The sequence below is a fragment of the Mycteria americana genome, chromosome 7 (assembly GCF_035582795.1).
Source record: "Mycteria americana isolate JAX WOST 10 ecotype Jacksonville Zoo and Gardens chromosome 7, USCA_MyAme_1.0, whole genome shotgun sequence".
Lineage (NCBI taxonomy): Eukaryota > Metazoa > Chordata > Aves > Ciconiiformes > Ciconiidae > Mycteria > Mycteria americana.
In genome coordinates, this window is record NC_134371.1 from 19,353,213 (window position 1) to 19,369,454 (window position 16,242).

Genomic DNA, 16,242 nt, shown 5'->3' on the forward strand with positions numbered 1-16,242 from the left:
CTAGGTGACAAACGACACTGGTAATTCTCTTTCGACTACATCCAACAGCTATCTTTGTCAGACCATATTCCTTTCAAGCTTCTGGCCATTGCCAGTGAGAACCTTGTGAGCTAGATCTGTTCTAATATAAATTAAAATAAGTCATGCTACTTATTTGTTGCAACTTATTATGACACCTCTTCAACACTGGTTTGTTAACTGAGGGTGCTTTAGTCACAGCCCAAATACTCATCTCAAAAGGAAAAGGCCTTTGATTGACAGAGCAAGATTTTGTAATTAGATCACCAAAACTGTAAAAAAAGAAGTATCAGACAAGAGGCTCTTTGTGTTGAAGATTAGGTGGTTAGGTTTAATATGTTTTGGACAAACAGTTTAACCAATGTAACTCTACAAGCAAAACACACCTGATATTTTGGGTAAGAGATATGTGTCCATCTATGGTGTCAGAACTCAACCAATGTATTGAACAACTACATAAAGAGAATTATGCAACCTCATCAATAACCTGATAGCACATAAGGTAATAAATTATGTATAATAATCAACTGCACAGTAACACAGTGAACTGTAATATCCATTTCAGTAAACAAACATCTAGTAGACAAAAATAAACCATGTTAGATGATTTCTATTTTAAAAAACTTTTTGAAATAACCACAGAAAAACCATGTAGCACCCCTTTTACATTCATTGGGAAAGGGAGTTACTTTAGTTGTAAAGGAATAGCTACACATCCGTCAAGACAGTAATCTGTGTGCACACACCAACTGCACAGCAAACATGGACAAGGAGGATAAATAGAGTTACACCAAAAATATCGTTTGATTAACACTAGTGCCCAAAGGCCTCTATTAGGATTAGGACCTGGTTGTCCTAACTGGATGAAAATTATTATTATGCAAGAGAGATGATCCCTGTATTGGCGATTTGCCAATATCATATTTATTCTGGAAATATTATACCTCTGCCCAGAAAATGCTAAGATGTTGAGAGCTTTTTTCATCCTGCTTTTGTAAATATGCACCACATGCTAAGCTTTCCAGCTCCGTATTTGTAATTAGGAGAGTTTTGTAAAAAGCAGCTCATAGGAAAAGCAAAGGGAGGTGAAAAGCAAAACATTGTTTTCCCCAGTTCCCTACAACTTTGATCTATTCCTGAAAATACCATCCAGTTACAGAATCAGTATAGACTGGATATATTTCCTGGGACAAACCAAGTCATGCGTAAGCACAGTTTTCAAGGACAGTTTTTTACTGCAAGTGAACAAAACTTCAAAGCCACAGAAGTACAGAGTCACACAAAGCACAGAATCACTTAGGTTGAAAGGGACCTCTTGAGATCACTTAGTCCAACCCCCCTGCTCAGCAGGGTCAGCTAGAGCAGGTTGTCCAGGACCATGTCCAGAGGGTTTTTAATATTTCCAAGAATGGCTGGAGCCAAATCAAAGTCTTAGTGTAAGTTTGGCTCCCTCTGCCTTTTCAGGAATGATTGACATATTTTCTCATGTGACAGTCAGCTCTGTTTGGTACTATTGTTTCAGTTTCTGTCAGCTCAAACTAACAACTCTGCACCAGTTTACTCTATTCTGCCCATCTTCCCAACAGAAGGGCTGATTAATTATTTTGGATTTTTATAAAAGTCTAAACCAGCAAAAACTTAAGGCAGACAACTGGAATAGTCTGTATCCTTAAAATATAAGAATACTGTATTCTCTGTCCATGACTTTCTGTTATCCAGTATGGGAACAGTGTCCTAGGCTGACACGTAAAAGACAGACTGAGCTAACTAAAATGCCACAGTATTCTCTTCCCGTTGCCAATTCATATCTAAAAGCCAAGGGAAAAATACACTCCCGGTGACAGCTCTGAAATAAGTCAATGTGTGACAGTAATCAGTTCTCTTCTGTCAAGTCGGGTTCCAGGAAAAAGGAATAGTTTTTTTAGGCTATGTGCCAACATCGTCAAGGAATAAGAACAACGGCACAAAGTAGTACTTGGCTATTTCCCTCAAAAATAAAGACTATGGGCTTTCAGCAAAGAGAGCTGGCTACCTGAAGCAAAGAAGTTTCTGGTAGATTGTGAAGAAATCAAGCCATAATGGCTGGCTCAAAGAGGGGCTCTGAAATGGTGAGAAGAAGCAATAGAAGAGCCCATGTCTGTAGAAGAGAGGAGGAATCAAATTACAAGATGAGAATCAGAGGGCTTCACATCAACTATAAGGATGTAATAAAAATCAAAGCAAGAACCAGTATGTGAGTAATCTCAGTGCTATCTGCTGCAGTAAGGGACAGATGAGTGGCAGTGTCTATGATGGAAAAACGATGGTTCAGAGCCATATCACATCAGGGAACAAAAACCAAATGTAAAGGCAAGACCAAGCAACAAATATCCCCACCTCTAATGATGGAGAAACCTCTCTTCCTCTCTTTTTCTGTCACAGAGCTCTTCCCCCTGACAACTCACAAGAGCAGACAATCTGAAATTAGAGTGGAAAACCTGTTATGAACTTCTGGAGTACAAACATCACTGACAGAAAATGGTCATTTCCTTTCTCTGAACTGTCCCTAGCTGAAGGTCTCTCTGTCCTTGTCCTTCACAACAGAAGCACAGCATCTCAACAATACTGAAGAAGCTGTTCTGAAACCCAGAAACAGGAATGTGAAAACCGTATCTAGAAAGTTAAAGGACTTAGAGCAGAACAGTTGAAAGGGCAAAAGTAAAGGGAGTAAAAGAAGTAAGGGAGAAAACAGAAAAGATACAGAGAGAAAAGAATGGCATGCTGCTAGGCAAAAGGAGTGTAACAGAAGAGTTAAGGATGGGAGATGGTGTGAGATAGTCAAACAGAACATCTGTAGGCAAGTAACGTTTGAGTCTCTTCTCCAAAATCTGTGAAGATAAGTAAAATATAGTATCACAGGGATAAAGTTAACATTAACCGCCTTACCCTTGGTGGTGACAAGGTTTAAGTAACTACTGCACATAAAACCATGATACTAAACAAGGGATACACAGAATGAAGAGAGGCTGCGATGCTCAGGATGTGTTCAAGGGAAGGCATCAGAGAGGTCAGATGAGAAATTTGAGCATATTGGGCATATTCAGAAATTTGAGCATATTCAGTCGGCATATTGGGCCAACTGAAATAGACAGCCACGTTACGTGACTGGTAGTGTCTGTGTGTACTATGTCTATGTGTGTCAACAGAGCCAAGCACAGCCCCGTGATCAGTTGTACTCTTTGTTACTGTTTTCTGTTCAGAAAAAAGCCACACTGGATGAGATCATGCTGCTTTAAAAACTAAACCTATTCTGTGCCCATGGGGCCAGAGAACAGGCCTTGACTAGCTTTAATTACGAGCCTAAATGCAACCTAAGACACACCTATGTAGAGTCACAGGTGGACTCAATCTGAGGTAATAGTAAATATCTGGGGAAGAAGAAATGCTTAAACATTGACAGAAAAAGGATAAGATAATGACAGTGAAGGAGGAGCAGACAAGCTACTGAATAAGTAAGAATGCATGAAAGATTAGAAGCTCGGTGGCAACAGCATTGAATTTATCAGTGTGCCATGACAAGGAAGAGAAAATAGGATACTTCAAATACAAAACTGGAGATTTGACACAAAGTCATGTACAAACAACTTAGAGAAGATAGGTGAAATTAAAGTAACTGATCAAGTGGGAGCTGATAGAAAATATTAAGCACTACATGGGTAGGGCAATGGTGTCTATTAGAGAAGAGCTGATGAGAAACAGAGTCAACAGGGCTGAGGGACACAACAGACCTGGGAGTCTGAGTTACCCCAAAACATGGAAAATGCGTAGAGAACTGAGGAGGAGGAAAGGGCATTACAGCCTGTTTCCAGGAATGAAGGGGTGCAAGAGCATTGGAAGAGCATGAGAAAGGTATGGCACAGTGCTGAGGGAGTCATGTCAGAGGGGCTGACATTCAAGTATTAAACAGAGTGGGTAACATTTCATGCAGACAACCAGTTTCAACGCTAACCTGGGCTTGCATTTAAGCAGCTGAAGTCTCTGGTTTGTCTGGCTCTGGATTTCAGGACTTCCCACTCACTCAGAGCCTGGAAAGATTCCTCGGGTCTCTATGCTGTTAGATGGGCTGGCTTTAGGCCAGCATATTTCAAGTGCTCCCCTAAGAGGCTGCTGTGTCTCTTCGTTTTCCCAGCTTCTCCACTTTCCATTTAAAACCCAACACTTCCCATTGCTTTGATTCCCATTTACCCTTAACTGCCACGATGTAGCTATCAGCCTTGCCATCTCTCATTTGTCACTTCACAAGTTGACAGATGACTGCGACAACAGCAGGGATAATACATATCCTTAGTGCAAAATCTTAAGAGATATTTAAAAATTAACATGAAACTTTCTCCTCTTGGTTATGCAAAAGTCACCAAGAACAAACCCTTCAGGTAGCATTTCTTAACAATGAAAAGTGTTGGTTCAGTAGTTAAATGATACCGTGCCTCTGGCTGTAAAGTTGGTTTAAGAAATTTCTGCACTGTAAATTGGAACAGAGAACAAAATCTGATTTACTATATAAAATAATTCCCCCCACATGCCCCAGGCCCTTCCAAAACTCACTAAACTTCATGATTTCATAATGCTGTGCCAAATAAAGGGAATAGCAAAGTGTAGAAAAGACACAGGAATGGCGCATTTAAAGGACAGAAACACCGAATCTTTCTTGCAGAAGAAAAAGATGGTTGTCAAAGTGTCAATTTAGTTGCCCTCGCCACCTGCCCTTCCTCTTTGTCTTTGAATTCACTCAAGAAATCTCTGAACACAGCAATGACTAAAGAGCAGGGTTCACCATACATCAGTCAAGCTTCCAACAGTATTTGTGGATATGTAGAAGTTCTTGCCATGGTTTTACTGCTGAATTCCTCTGTCAAGCACACCGTTTGCTACACAACTAAACAGAAATAAACCTAACTGGAAATAAACCTAACTGGCTCGTCACCTAACTGGACAGAGCAGACCTTGGGCTCTGACCTAGATCATAAATGTATTGAAAACAAATCTTAGCAAAAGGGGGATCTTGCCAGCAGCTACAAGGTGATGACAGTTGTCTCCAGCCCTGCAAATTTCACACCTGAGCCAAAGGACTCCTACTGAACCCAGAAGGCTCTGCATACACTCTAGCTCAGGGTTCACAGATAACTTATGTTTGTGCCGTGCATCACCTGTGACTCAGATGCTTTTAATCTCACCTCTCTGATGAGAGACCAATTCTAATAATTTGTACTGCACAGATTCAGACGTGGGTGCACAAACACGACAAAGCCAAGCCACAAGACATTTAGTATTTTCTTGAAAAGAAAAAAAAAAAAAAGACTGCTACAAGTAACCATATAAAACAGTCTAAAGGAGCTCAAAACAAGACATAAGTTGTCGCTAACTAAGCAGGCTCCTTTCTAAATTCTCAAGTCTCACATCTAAGACAGAAAGAAAGAAACCCTCGTCATTTAAATCACATGGTTTACGGGGCTGGGGCTCTAAGAACATCATGACATTCATAACGAGGAGTCAGCAACGATCGCCTCTTTCTTGCTGGAGTCACCCAACACCTCTTTGTCACGTCCCCAGTTCCCACACCACAAACAGAGCACACCACCAGCAACTTCTTCAGGCGTCCTGAACTGGGTGCAGCCCTTTACATCGCTTCAGCGAAGCAGAAACCCCGATCAGCTGCCTCCTGCCTCCCACCATGTTCCGGCTGGGCACCCGCTGCCAGACAGCGGTTTGCAGGTGAAGAGTCCCAGGGACGGTGCTGCCGTGGGTGACCGCCGTTCGCCCGGGCCTGAGGTGCCGCTTTCGGACCCGCCGCAGCGTGCACCGCCCCGGGCCTGGGGGGGCCACGCCGACCCCGGCCCGCCGCCACCGCGGGGCCCGGCCGTGAGGGAGGAACGGGGGAGGCGGCTGGGGCGGGTAAGGGAGGAGTGAGGCAGAGGGCAGGGCCGGGAGGCGCCGCGCTGCAGCGCGCCGGGGCCGCGCTCTTGCTGCCCCGACACCGCCGGAGCGGAGGGTCCCGCCAACGCCGCCGCGCCCGCCATGGCCGGCCGCCCCCAGCCCGCCGCTGCCGAGCCCGGCCGCCCCCCGCCCGCCGCTCCCAGGTAGGGCCCGCGCCCCTCCCCGTGCGCCGCCGCCTGCGCGCGTGGGGCTGCGCCGCGTCGCGAGGGCTGCCGCCGCCTGTGGTGAGTAACGGCTCCGGGTGCCGCCTGCCCGGCGAGTAACGGCTGCCGCCGGTCCCTGCCCGGTGAGGAGCGGCGCTGGGCGCCCGCGGGTCCCCGCTGCCTGCCCGGTGAGTAACGGCTCTAGACGCTCGCCGGTCCCCTCCCGGTGAGGAGCTGCGCTGGGCGCCCGCTGCCGAGCACCTTACCACGGCACGGGAGTCGGGAGCCCGCAGGGAAGGGGTCCCCCCCGCCTGAGCGTGGTCACGGAGGAGCGGGGACACCGCGGCGGGGCGGCCGCGGAGGCGCCGCGCTTCGTTTCTGCGGTACCCGAGGGGGAACGCGGCCAGGTGGCCGCGGGGAAAGCGGGTGGCGGCCGGCCGTGCGGAGCCGCTGCCGGCGGGAGCGGCCGGGCCGGGGCTTGGGGACGGAGGGAGCAGCCGAAAGGGCACCGCAAATTCGTGCTCAGCTGCAGAGGGGCTGGGGATGTGCTGCTACCTGCCAGAAGGTGGTCAACCACCATGGCTTTACTCCTACACGAAAAGCAGAAATTAAAGGGCTTTTCTTAAAATAGAAGAACAAATTGATTTTGTAATCTAATTTTGCTATAACAGCTGGTTTTCATACCATAGCACCTTAAGAGAGTCAGCAAGTTAATTACTGCTTAATAAAAGCACAATATCCTAAATGTATTAAGTCACTTGGACACATGTACACTACCTAGTAAATCAGATTCTTTCACAATGAAAGAAAAACCTAAGAATCACTGTATTTTTATTATCCCAGCTCCACCAAACATGTATTTATAGCACTCTTGAACAACAGATTAGAGCAAAACTTCCTTCAAGACAGAAATTGATGCACAGATAGGAGTAGCCTACCAGAAATGCAAGATGTGGTTAAGCATAATTTTCAACAATCACAATAAATTGCATTTTGATGCTAGCAGGCAGTATTATAGAAATTGTACCATTTAAGTATGATACAGACTATCAGAGATAAAAAGCATATGTTGTAAATTATTACAATTCATTTTGTTTTAGTTGCTTCCAGTGCAGTGTCCTAATGAGAGATGAGTGGTAAAAATGATAGAAGTAAAGTTCAGAGAAAACACAACCTTAAAAGGACAGTAGTAAAACAATATATAACTACCTGAATACTCAAGAGGAACTGGTTTGGGGAGGGAAGAACAGATGACGACATTTAAGTGGATAATAATTACTTGCAGGAGAAATCACTTGTATTTACTTGGAAGGAAACAAAAAGCTTTAAAGCAACCCCTCAAAGAAAATTGACTTAACAGGGTTTCATATCAATAAGCATTTACTGACCAAAGCTTAATAATGTTTTTGCACTTTGGTCTGAATTGCCTGATCTAGAAATAGCCATTCCCGATTTTTTCCGTTGGCATTCAGGGGGAAATGAGCAGGATTTCACTTTTTTTGTTTTTGTTAATCATGGCTAAGTTTTATACGCAACTTTTATACACTGAATACCAAGATCACTGTATAAACTATAGTCTTTTATGGGAAGCCACAATCTGAAAGTGAGAGGGACTCAGAGTTTAAGACCAGGGAGACTTTTAGGTTCTCTGGTCTGACATCCTATATTTCACACTCTACAAGAAAAATTGGGTAGAATGCAATCTTGACCCCAGTAACCTGGGTCAGGATAAAACAGATATTCCAAAGAGACAGTCTTAAAGATATTAAGAATTAGACAAGCTGCTGCTTTCCTTCTTATGGTCTTGCTTTAATTTTTACACATTTACCTCCTCATAGGCATGCAACCACCTTCCAACTCCACACAATTGTTGCTAGGCTTTTCATCACCATATAAAACTGAGGAAACCAGTCCTACTCCACTCCAGAGCTCTGCCACCTGGTCATCTCTTCACCCCAGCTAGGCCTATTACTCAGAAAACATTCTCTATTTCTGTAGCAAGGCCAAGGCTTATCTTGCTCCTGTGAGCAACATACCTCTTTTTTATTCCTGAAGAGCAAGAGGTTTTCTCCCTGTAGCTTAAGCAAGTCAGACTTCCTTGCACCAAGAACTACAGTTCTCTTTTTCATCTCTTTTATCTCCTGCAGCTGGTGTGTTGACAGCTGCTTGTTATTTGTTAATCAAGATAACCCTTTCTTTGCTGAACAACTATGTAAGCTTCATACTTTCTGTCTGTGAATAAGGGTCAGAGGACTCCAGGAAAGAAGGTGACCAGAACAGTGAGTAATTTATTCAGGCCATTCCTGTCTTCACTGGGAAACCTTGGGAAAAAAGCACACCTGGGAATCTGTGGGACAAATAACATGTCCTCATACACCTTCAGCTCATCATGCCTACCATACAATATTTGGGCAACTTTAATTGGGAACTAGTTACAGCAGCTGTTGAGAAATACAAACAATGAATGTTAGCATTTAGGAGTTAGCTTTACAGACCTTACCAAAGAAAGTTTTCACTGTCAAGCTGTTATAAATCAAATAGTATTTTGCATCTTCCCTACAGAATCACTTCAAGCATTGGCCTGTTCCTGTGGCTGTTCATGCCTGATCTTACTCACCTACATCCAGCTTCCTAAACCAAGGCCGCAGCTCTGCCCACCTTGCTGAGTCTCCTATCACACACTATGATTACTACCTGAGTTCAGCATAAACTCAGGGTGCACGTTAATTCCTGCTCAATACCTTCCCTTGCTTTGGCTTCTATATCTGAAGGCAAAAACATAAGCCCTGGGTCTGGATGCCTGCAGCCACTGTGGAGGACAGCAGAGCAGGCTAGTGGCCTTTGGGCATCCACTGATAAATTAATGTTTCTTGCAGTGAATGCTTACTGTGGGGATCAGATGGGCAGCTGCAGAGAACTCCACAGAACTGGTAGCTGTCACTTTTTCTTCAAGCAGCTAAAAGACATTTTGGTGCACATTGCAGTTGGGAAGCTGGAACTGTGGTTTATAAAGATTCATTGGTTTTTTTATGGTGGAGAAACAAAACCACATTGAGACCTTAAATATACCAGCTTGTACTTTGCCTCTTCAGGTGAGAGGCAGGAAGAAAAGTAAAGTACTTGATTTTTTTACATATGAGCCAGGAACTTCTGTGCTTCTGTCCCCTGTGTAAGCCAGTGACTATTGGGATGCTGTTGCACAGCTGCCTAAGGAGATACAACTACTCCTTCCAGTAAAACTGCAGTTTCTCTGCTCAGGCTTATGAAACTAAACCTATACACATATGCAATTTTTGGCGAACCCTGTATATCTGAAAGTAGTCTTAACTGACAAATAAGAGTCTTCAGACACATCTTTTGGATGGGCACGTGCTTTCAACACACCTTTTGTGTGAATACTGGAAAGAAAAGGAGGGATAATAAGTGTTCTTCAATTCAGAATTAGAAGCAGCACCAGGGCTTAGAAACAACATTAGACTGAACCATAATTCAGAAGAATTAAAATGCATATCCACCCAACAGAGATGAGAAGTAGCAGCTTTTATGTTTTAAACAGTGAAAAGACAAGCCCAGAGAATGTCTGGCTATTTCTCAGAAACTTACTCTCCATGTAGTACAAAAAGTTTTGTATCACCAACATGAAATGAAATATCTTTGCTACATCTCAGTAATATCTGGCATGGCAGAGAACTTAGGCACATAGAATGTCTAAGAAAAGCCTTTCTGGTTTTATAGGGTCCTGTTGGAAACCAAGCATTTTTGACTTTTGATGAATATGCTAGGGCTGGCCACAGATGCAAAGAGGTAAGTTAAGATATTCAAAGCTAAGAAGAGATCCAAAAGCTGCAGCTGTATCAGACCTTTCTTACAGACAGTAAGCATGTGGCACGCACTCATTGCTGTTGGTAACTTACATAGTAACACTAATGTCACAGACTTCAGCTGACAGCTGTTCTTGTGGTCCAGCAAAGCAGCCCAGATCTTATATAACAGAGAAAACAGATTTGGTGGCTTTGTACTAAGATGATTTTAGGAATGACTGAAGTAAAACTTTGATCCTTTAAGGAGACAAAATTGCAGGCAAAGACCCAAATTATGAAGTTCAACTAAGCTAGAGATAACAGTTTCTTTGAAGAAATCATTAAAAAATAAAAATAAAAAAAAATAGAACTACAACAAAAAAAACCCCAAACCAGAACAGCAGCACATAAACCAACAGGAATCAGTACTAAGAATTTATTTTGAACAATTGTCAGTGATGAGTGGAACGAAATAAGCAAAGATAACTACTCAGGGGGTGATGGGTGGTATTTGGTGAGACTGACCACATAGCTTACAGATCTGTTGTCCATATTTTTCCACCTTTGTGAGTAAAAGAGAAACAAATGTATTACAAATCTTATTTAAATAAAAGAGGGCAAATGAAGAAATCCCCTGAACAAGAGTGTAATGGCAGAACTTTCATTATCAAGACAACTGCATGCATTAGAACAGTAGCTGGTGTCACATATGAGGATGAAATTTGTTTTTCTGCACTCATGCAGAACCAGTACTGCAGCCCAACCAGAGGAATCAGTTTAATACTTGCTGGGTATGCTTTTCATTTGCAAATTAGCAGATGAATTTACCAGATGTTTTGAGTGGAGTGGCCAGAAAACTTATCTAATGTGATGTGATCATTTTGGATATTCACTACCTTCTTACAATGTTAGTTTGATTGTCAGTGGTGGGAATTCTTGAAATGACATGCTGCATCCTGTTTTCATGGGAAATTACTTTAAACAGTTCATTAACCTGGCTAACCTGTGTTGTCAAACATAGGCAATAATTCTCAGAGATGTTTTCCTTCAGTAAGGGAGGTCAGGGGAGAAAAAGTCCAGCTAAAACCAGGAGGAACTTAAATTGTCAAAGGTCATAATTCTGTGGATGAGGAATCTGATCCCTTGAGGAGTGGGACTGTGGGTGACAGGAGGAGGGAGACTTGCAGAAGTAGTAAAGAAATGAACTATATAATTTCCATGCTTTGTTTCACTAACCCAGTATGCAGTGTAGTGACAAAAACCTATTGCTTATTTCCAGACTTGCATCTGCACTTCTTCCTTTATTTTACCAATCTCATCTGTTTTGAATTCTTTAATCCAGGCTACCCTAGCCTCCCACATGAACTTCACACTTCTTTTCCTGAAAACATCCATTAATCTCCTCTTTCAGTTCCTGCTCTACTCCCATACCTCACTTCTTCCCTTTCTGACTGCAGTGCCTGTGATAGTGTCAGTCACTGTTCACAGTGCTGCCTATATGTACCAACCCTTCTTCTTCATCATTCAGTCCTCTCCTCTTTCAAATGTCCTTCCCCCAGGATTGACTTGAGAAACCCTAACAAGTATCAGTGACAGTGTGACATGTCCATAATTTGTTGCTATGCTGTTCATTTTGTATATGATTTAGGCTATGACCTCCTTCCAGTAATCATTGTAAGCACACTTATTAGGTTAGCAGGGTTTTGCCATCTCCTTCCTCAGCCCTATGTTAATTACTTAATTCTTTCTTGTTACCTGGAGTTTGTTAGGCTACACCCTGAGTAGAAGGGAAGGAGGCATAGTTAGGCTGGTGGGAGCCTTTATCTGCAGTGTGAATAAGGAACCCTAACACTAAAACCTGCTTCAGGTCACTCCCTCATGCAGCTATCATTCCCTAATGACTTGGGTCTACGAACATTGTAAATTAGAGCACCCTCTGAAGAACAGTACTTTAAGCCGTGATTGGCACCTGAACATCCAGAAATCAGAACAGTAAGTCCCATATTCAGACAGCAGGGTGTCTTGTGTGCTAGAGGTGCTGAGGAGCAGGAACAGGCTGATAGGAGAGGCTGAGAGAGCTCACTCCAGTGAAGGTGCCAACCTGGGATCACAGCGATCCCGGCAGCGGTCCCTCCAGGTACACTACTATATATTACATTCATTCAAGCTCAGCTGGAATGCTGCAGCTGCCTCTCAGAGACAGTATTCAGTTATTTAACAATGGGGAGACAGCTTCAACGTGAAGGACCAGGAACCCAAGCGCTAAGAGCCAAGTAGTTTTGAGCATTTACCCAGAAGTAGAAAAGGCAGTTTTAGTTTTCCCTTGGAAGAAGAAAAATGAATTAAACTTCTACATCAAAACAATAGCTTTAATTACCAACTCACTGGATAAAATGCAGCAGCAGCAGCTCCTCCTCTCCCTGCATGTTGTGCAGGCTCCTGGCCAGTGCTGGCTGTGCTCTCTGGGGAGGAGCAGGAAGGGAAAGCCTGCCTAGCACCGGCAGGGACAATGTGCCTTGAAACACTTTACATATATCAGGAGCTCAGTGTCAGAAACCTGTGGGGGTTGTTTCCCAATTTTTTAATCACCTCTTGGCTTATCAATGGATTAGATAGTGCTTCAGACTGCATGTACAGTACACCTTCCCTTCCTCCTGCTTTACTGAAAACAGAGGGAGAAAATTATACTGGATATTTCTGTTTTTCTTTTAGTAATAAGTACGAATTTAGTATGTGCAGATTAATACTATGATTGCTAGGATTTATTTGGTGCCCAGTATGAATTTTAAACCTTCTTTTTTAGTCTTGTCAACCTTGGATTATTTTCATTAATCTCTTTAGTTTACCTCATTAATTTTCTTCACTTCAAGACCTGCCTGATTATTATTAAATATCTGGCTGCTGCCAATGCCCATGACACATAATAGGTAGTCGGTGTTGTTTTATCAAAGCTATGTTTTCTCTTGGTTGTAGCATCACAGTTTATTATATATCTAATTATTCTTGACTGCTACGTAAGAAAGTTTCCTTTCTAAATCGTGATTAAATTTAATTTATGGCTGAAAGAAAAAGGACTTTTTAAAAAATTCTAACACAGAACCTGATGCTGCAGTGCACATTTCTCAGCTAGTGAAACTCAAAACTGGTCAACAAGTCCTGTATAACCCTAAGTGGTCACTTTTAAGACTGGGACCTACCTTCTACGCTGTGTTCTGAGCTGGCTCCATGTACTTGCAATAACCAGCTTCTGAGTATTACAGGAGTTTTTTGTTTTCTGGAAAAGTTTTGATTTATTATATGAATTGCTGAAAAACTGGCATTCATTGAACTAAGGCATCTCTGTGTTACAGTTAAAACTTTTGAAACAGATAGATGCACAGAGTTTAGGATGCTGAGACTTGGATAATAGTTTAACTTCCATGATTGGCTTTCCCAAAGATACACCACACACCCATGTGGTGGGATGTTGTATATAGAGTTAGTTATTTAGTAGCAACTATGTAACCAGTTAGATTTGTAGGTTTTTTTACTTGCATGGAGGTTAATTTTCTTGTTGGAGTGGCAGTACAGGGTATATGGGCTAGGTAAGTCCAGAAAGCTTGAGTGTACCCATTCAGCCCACAGACAGAACTGCTGTAAAAGTAAGTGTTCAGCAGGCCAAGGGGGGCTGCAGTGCTTGTCTGTGCAGTAATCTTAAGTTACTTGGGTACTGTAGTTTCACTTCAGTGAAGGCTCAGTTTACTTAGAATGTCCCATAGGACTGGACTTGTATTTTCTTTCAGCAATGAAAAACTTAGGTGGTCTTCATGTAGTCCTTGTGAGATTGCATAGTTATCACAATTTCATATGCCAGGCACAGCGCACCTCCACCAGCAGTGGAGCTGTTCATTACATGCAGTGGCTCTTCAGTATATTAAAGGGAGAAAGAAAAGGTGTCTCTTAGTTTTCAGAACTGTGTTTAAATTAGGTCCGAATCCTTTTCCCTCAAGATTCATTTATAACTGTCTATGCTATTTCAATTTGAAAAGGGAAGAGATCAAATCAGCAGGGTAACAGTTCAACAATGTGCTTATAGATTGTTCTTCTTCTGTGTTGTCAAGGCAATGTCTTCCTTCTCAGTGAAAAATGTGTATGACCATTGTAGACATCCAATAAAAATGAACAGCTCATTTATTTTTAAAAGGAAAAGATTTGCATGCTGTGATATTGAAATGAAAAACCCATCATCCTCACACAAATTCAGGAATAAGATCCTCCCCTCAACTAGAAAAAAAAAATTGTTTCTTGAATATGTAAAAATACAGAAGTAATAGCACGGCTATTAAGGAGCTTAGTTAAATGGTTACATTGTACCTGCCAATAAATTCAATCCTAAGCATAATATATGCCATAAATTCAGTGAAATCCAATGGTCACGTTATTCACATTCTTAAAAGTCAGTAGTGTATATGAACTGTATCAGTGGTTTGCATGATGTAATTTAAATGTTAGTATAGTTACCAAATACAAAGTTTTGATACTTTTAAAAGTACAGCCATATGTCTAAGATTATGGGAATCAATACTGTACATTATGGGACAGCACATCCAAGTATAAGAGAGAGGTGTCTTTGGGTACTACCATCAGTAGCAGATTTTTATTTCATACAAGTAAAATTAATTCATAGGTGAGCAAATATTTGCTGACTGCAACAGAGGATTTTTCTCATTCAGAAGGCATTGCTTTTAAGGTATCATGTATTAGAAAAGTAATTGAGTAACTGCTGAAAAAATAGAGACGGACCATATACAAATAATACAAATAAAAATAATAACCTAAATCCAGTAATTAAAAACAACAAAAAAAAGAGGCCATATGACAAGGTTTACTTTGACACGGATTGCTTTTGGGTACACAGAACTAGACCTCTCTATTATACTGTATCTTTCCCCAGCTGAAGTTGTTACAGTGATCCCCCCACTAATAAAACAATAGTAATTTTGCAACACCTGGATTTAAGTGTATACCTCTTTTTTTGTTCCTTTGAATCAAAAGAACTTAGACTTTGCAGCGCTGATCAGGTAAAACTTAAACACACCCAAAGACATGAAACAAGAGGCAACCTCTGCTCTTAATGAAGTTAATAGGAAGAGCATGGCTGCTGCTGGGCTCTGCTGAAGCAGGGTAACATCCCTGCCCCAGAGACAGTGTGCACCTTCAGCTTCCTTTGTGCTGTGAGTTATGGTCATTTGGCACTTCTGAGTGCATTACAAAATACAAAAATTTTATGCTGCCATGTTATTTTTATTTTTAAAAAACAAGCATGGACAAGCTAATGGTTGTGATACAGATAGTTGATTTAGATACCCTTTTTGTTCATCATGTGCAATCCAACTACATGGTCAGCTTCACTGAGGTTATTGTAGGATCATTCCTAGACTACGGTGCAAGTGAACTAACATCTAATAGAAACACTTCTATCTGCAAGGACCAAGCATGAAAAACAGCAAGTGGCATCAAAGAGCAATTTAATGTCTCTCAGATTCCCTGCAACCAAATCTCCTCTTGATTTCTGAGTGGATAACTGAAAATCCATGTCTACACATAGTCTGGTCTATATTTTTGCATTAGGTGTAAATGCAAGAATACTAATTTAGCAAGTAGTAACGTAATCATGCTGCAGGTAATGATAAGGTTATCTGAGAGATTAACCTGAGCTTAGTTGGCAGTGCAGATAGTCCTGCTGGACCTTGTGCATCCCAGCGAGAACAAGTCAAGCATTTCAAGCCCAGTTATCACAACAGTTTCATAGTTACTCTGAAGTTCATTCCAAAGCAGTGGCTGAAGAAGCTCTGCAGTTTATCTACATCATACCACCAAGGAAAAAATTTAGATTAATTAAATTAATAACTCATTGATCTGATTCACTTTTAGACTCTCAGAGGTAATGTCCTATGTTCCTTATTTCTAGTTAGAAAGGCAGTAGATTTTAGGGGGTAGAAAGAAGAAGGATTGATCTTGCCAAAAAAACCTCAACCATAATTTCTTGGACTGAAATCTCATGCTTTCCTTATGCTGGTATAAGCTCGGAAAAAATTGAGAATGTTGCCTTTATACCTACCACTCAATCCTGTTAATCACATTACAGTCCATGGAAAAAAATTTTCACAAATTCAAGCAAGCTAAACCAAAGACAATGTTTGTACTGTCTTGATAGAATTACATAAAAGCATGTTTTATCATATTAGAAGCCAAGATAATTAGAGGCAGCTTCATTTTGTTCACATCTCTGACAGTTATTATGCTTTTTAAAGAACCCATACTTTTAA

The 16,242-nt window shown here is 41.7% G+C and overlaps 1 protein-coding gene across 1 annotated transcript in view; it reads left to right on the forward strand.

Moving 5' to 3' along the window:
* The first annotated feature begins 6,081 nt into the window (after positions 1 to 6,081).
* The window catches only part of SPHKAP (SPHK1 interactor, AKAP domain containing), a 74,195-nt gene continuing 64,034 nt past the window's right edge, over positions 6,082 to 16,242 (forward strand). Inside the window, 1 exon segment of the mRNA XM_075509104.1 lies at positions 6,082 to 6,134. The gene's annotated coding sequence lies outside the window, so the exon portion shown is untranslated.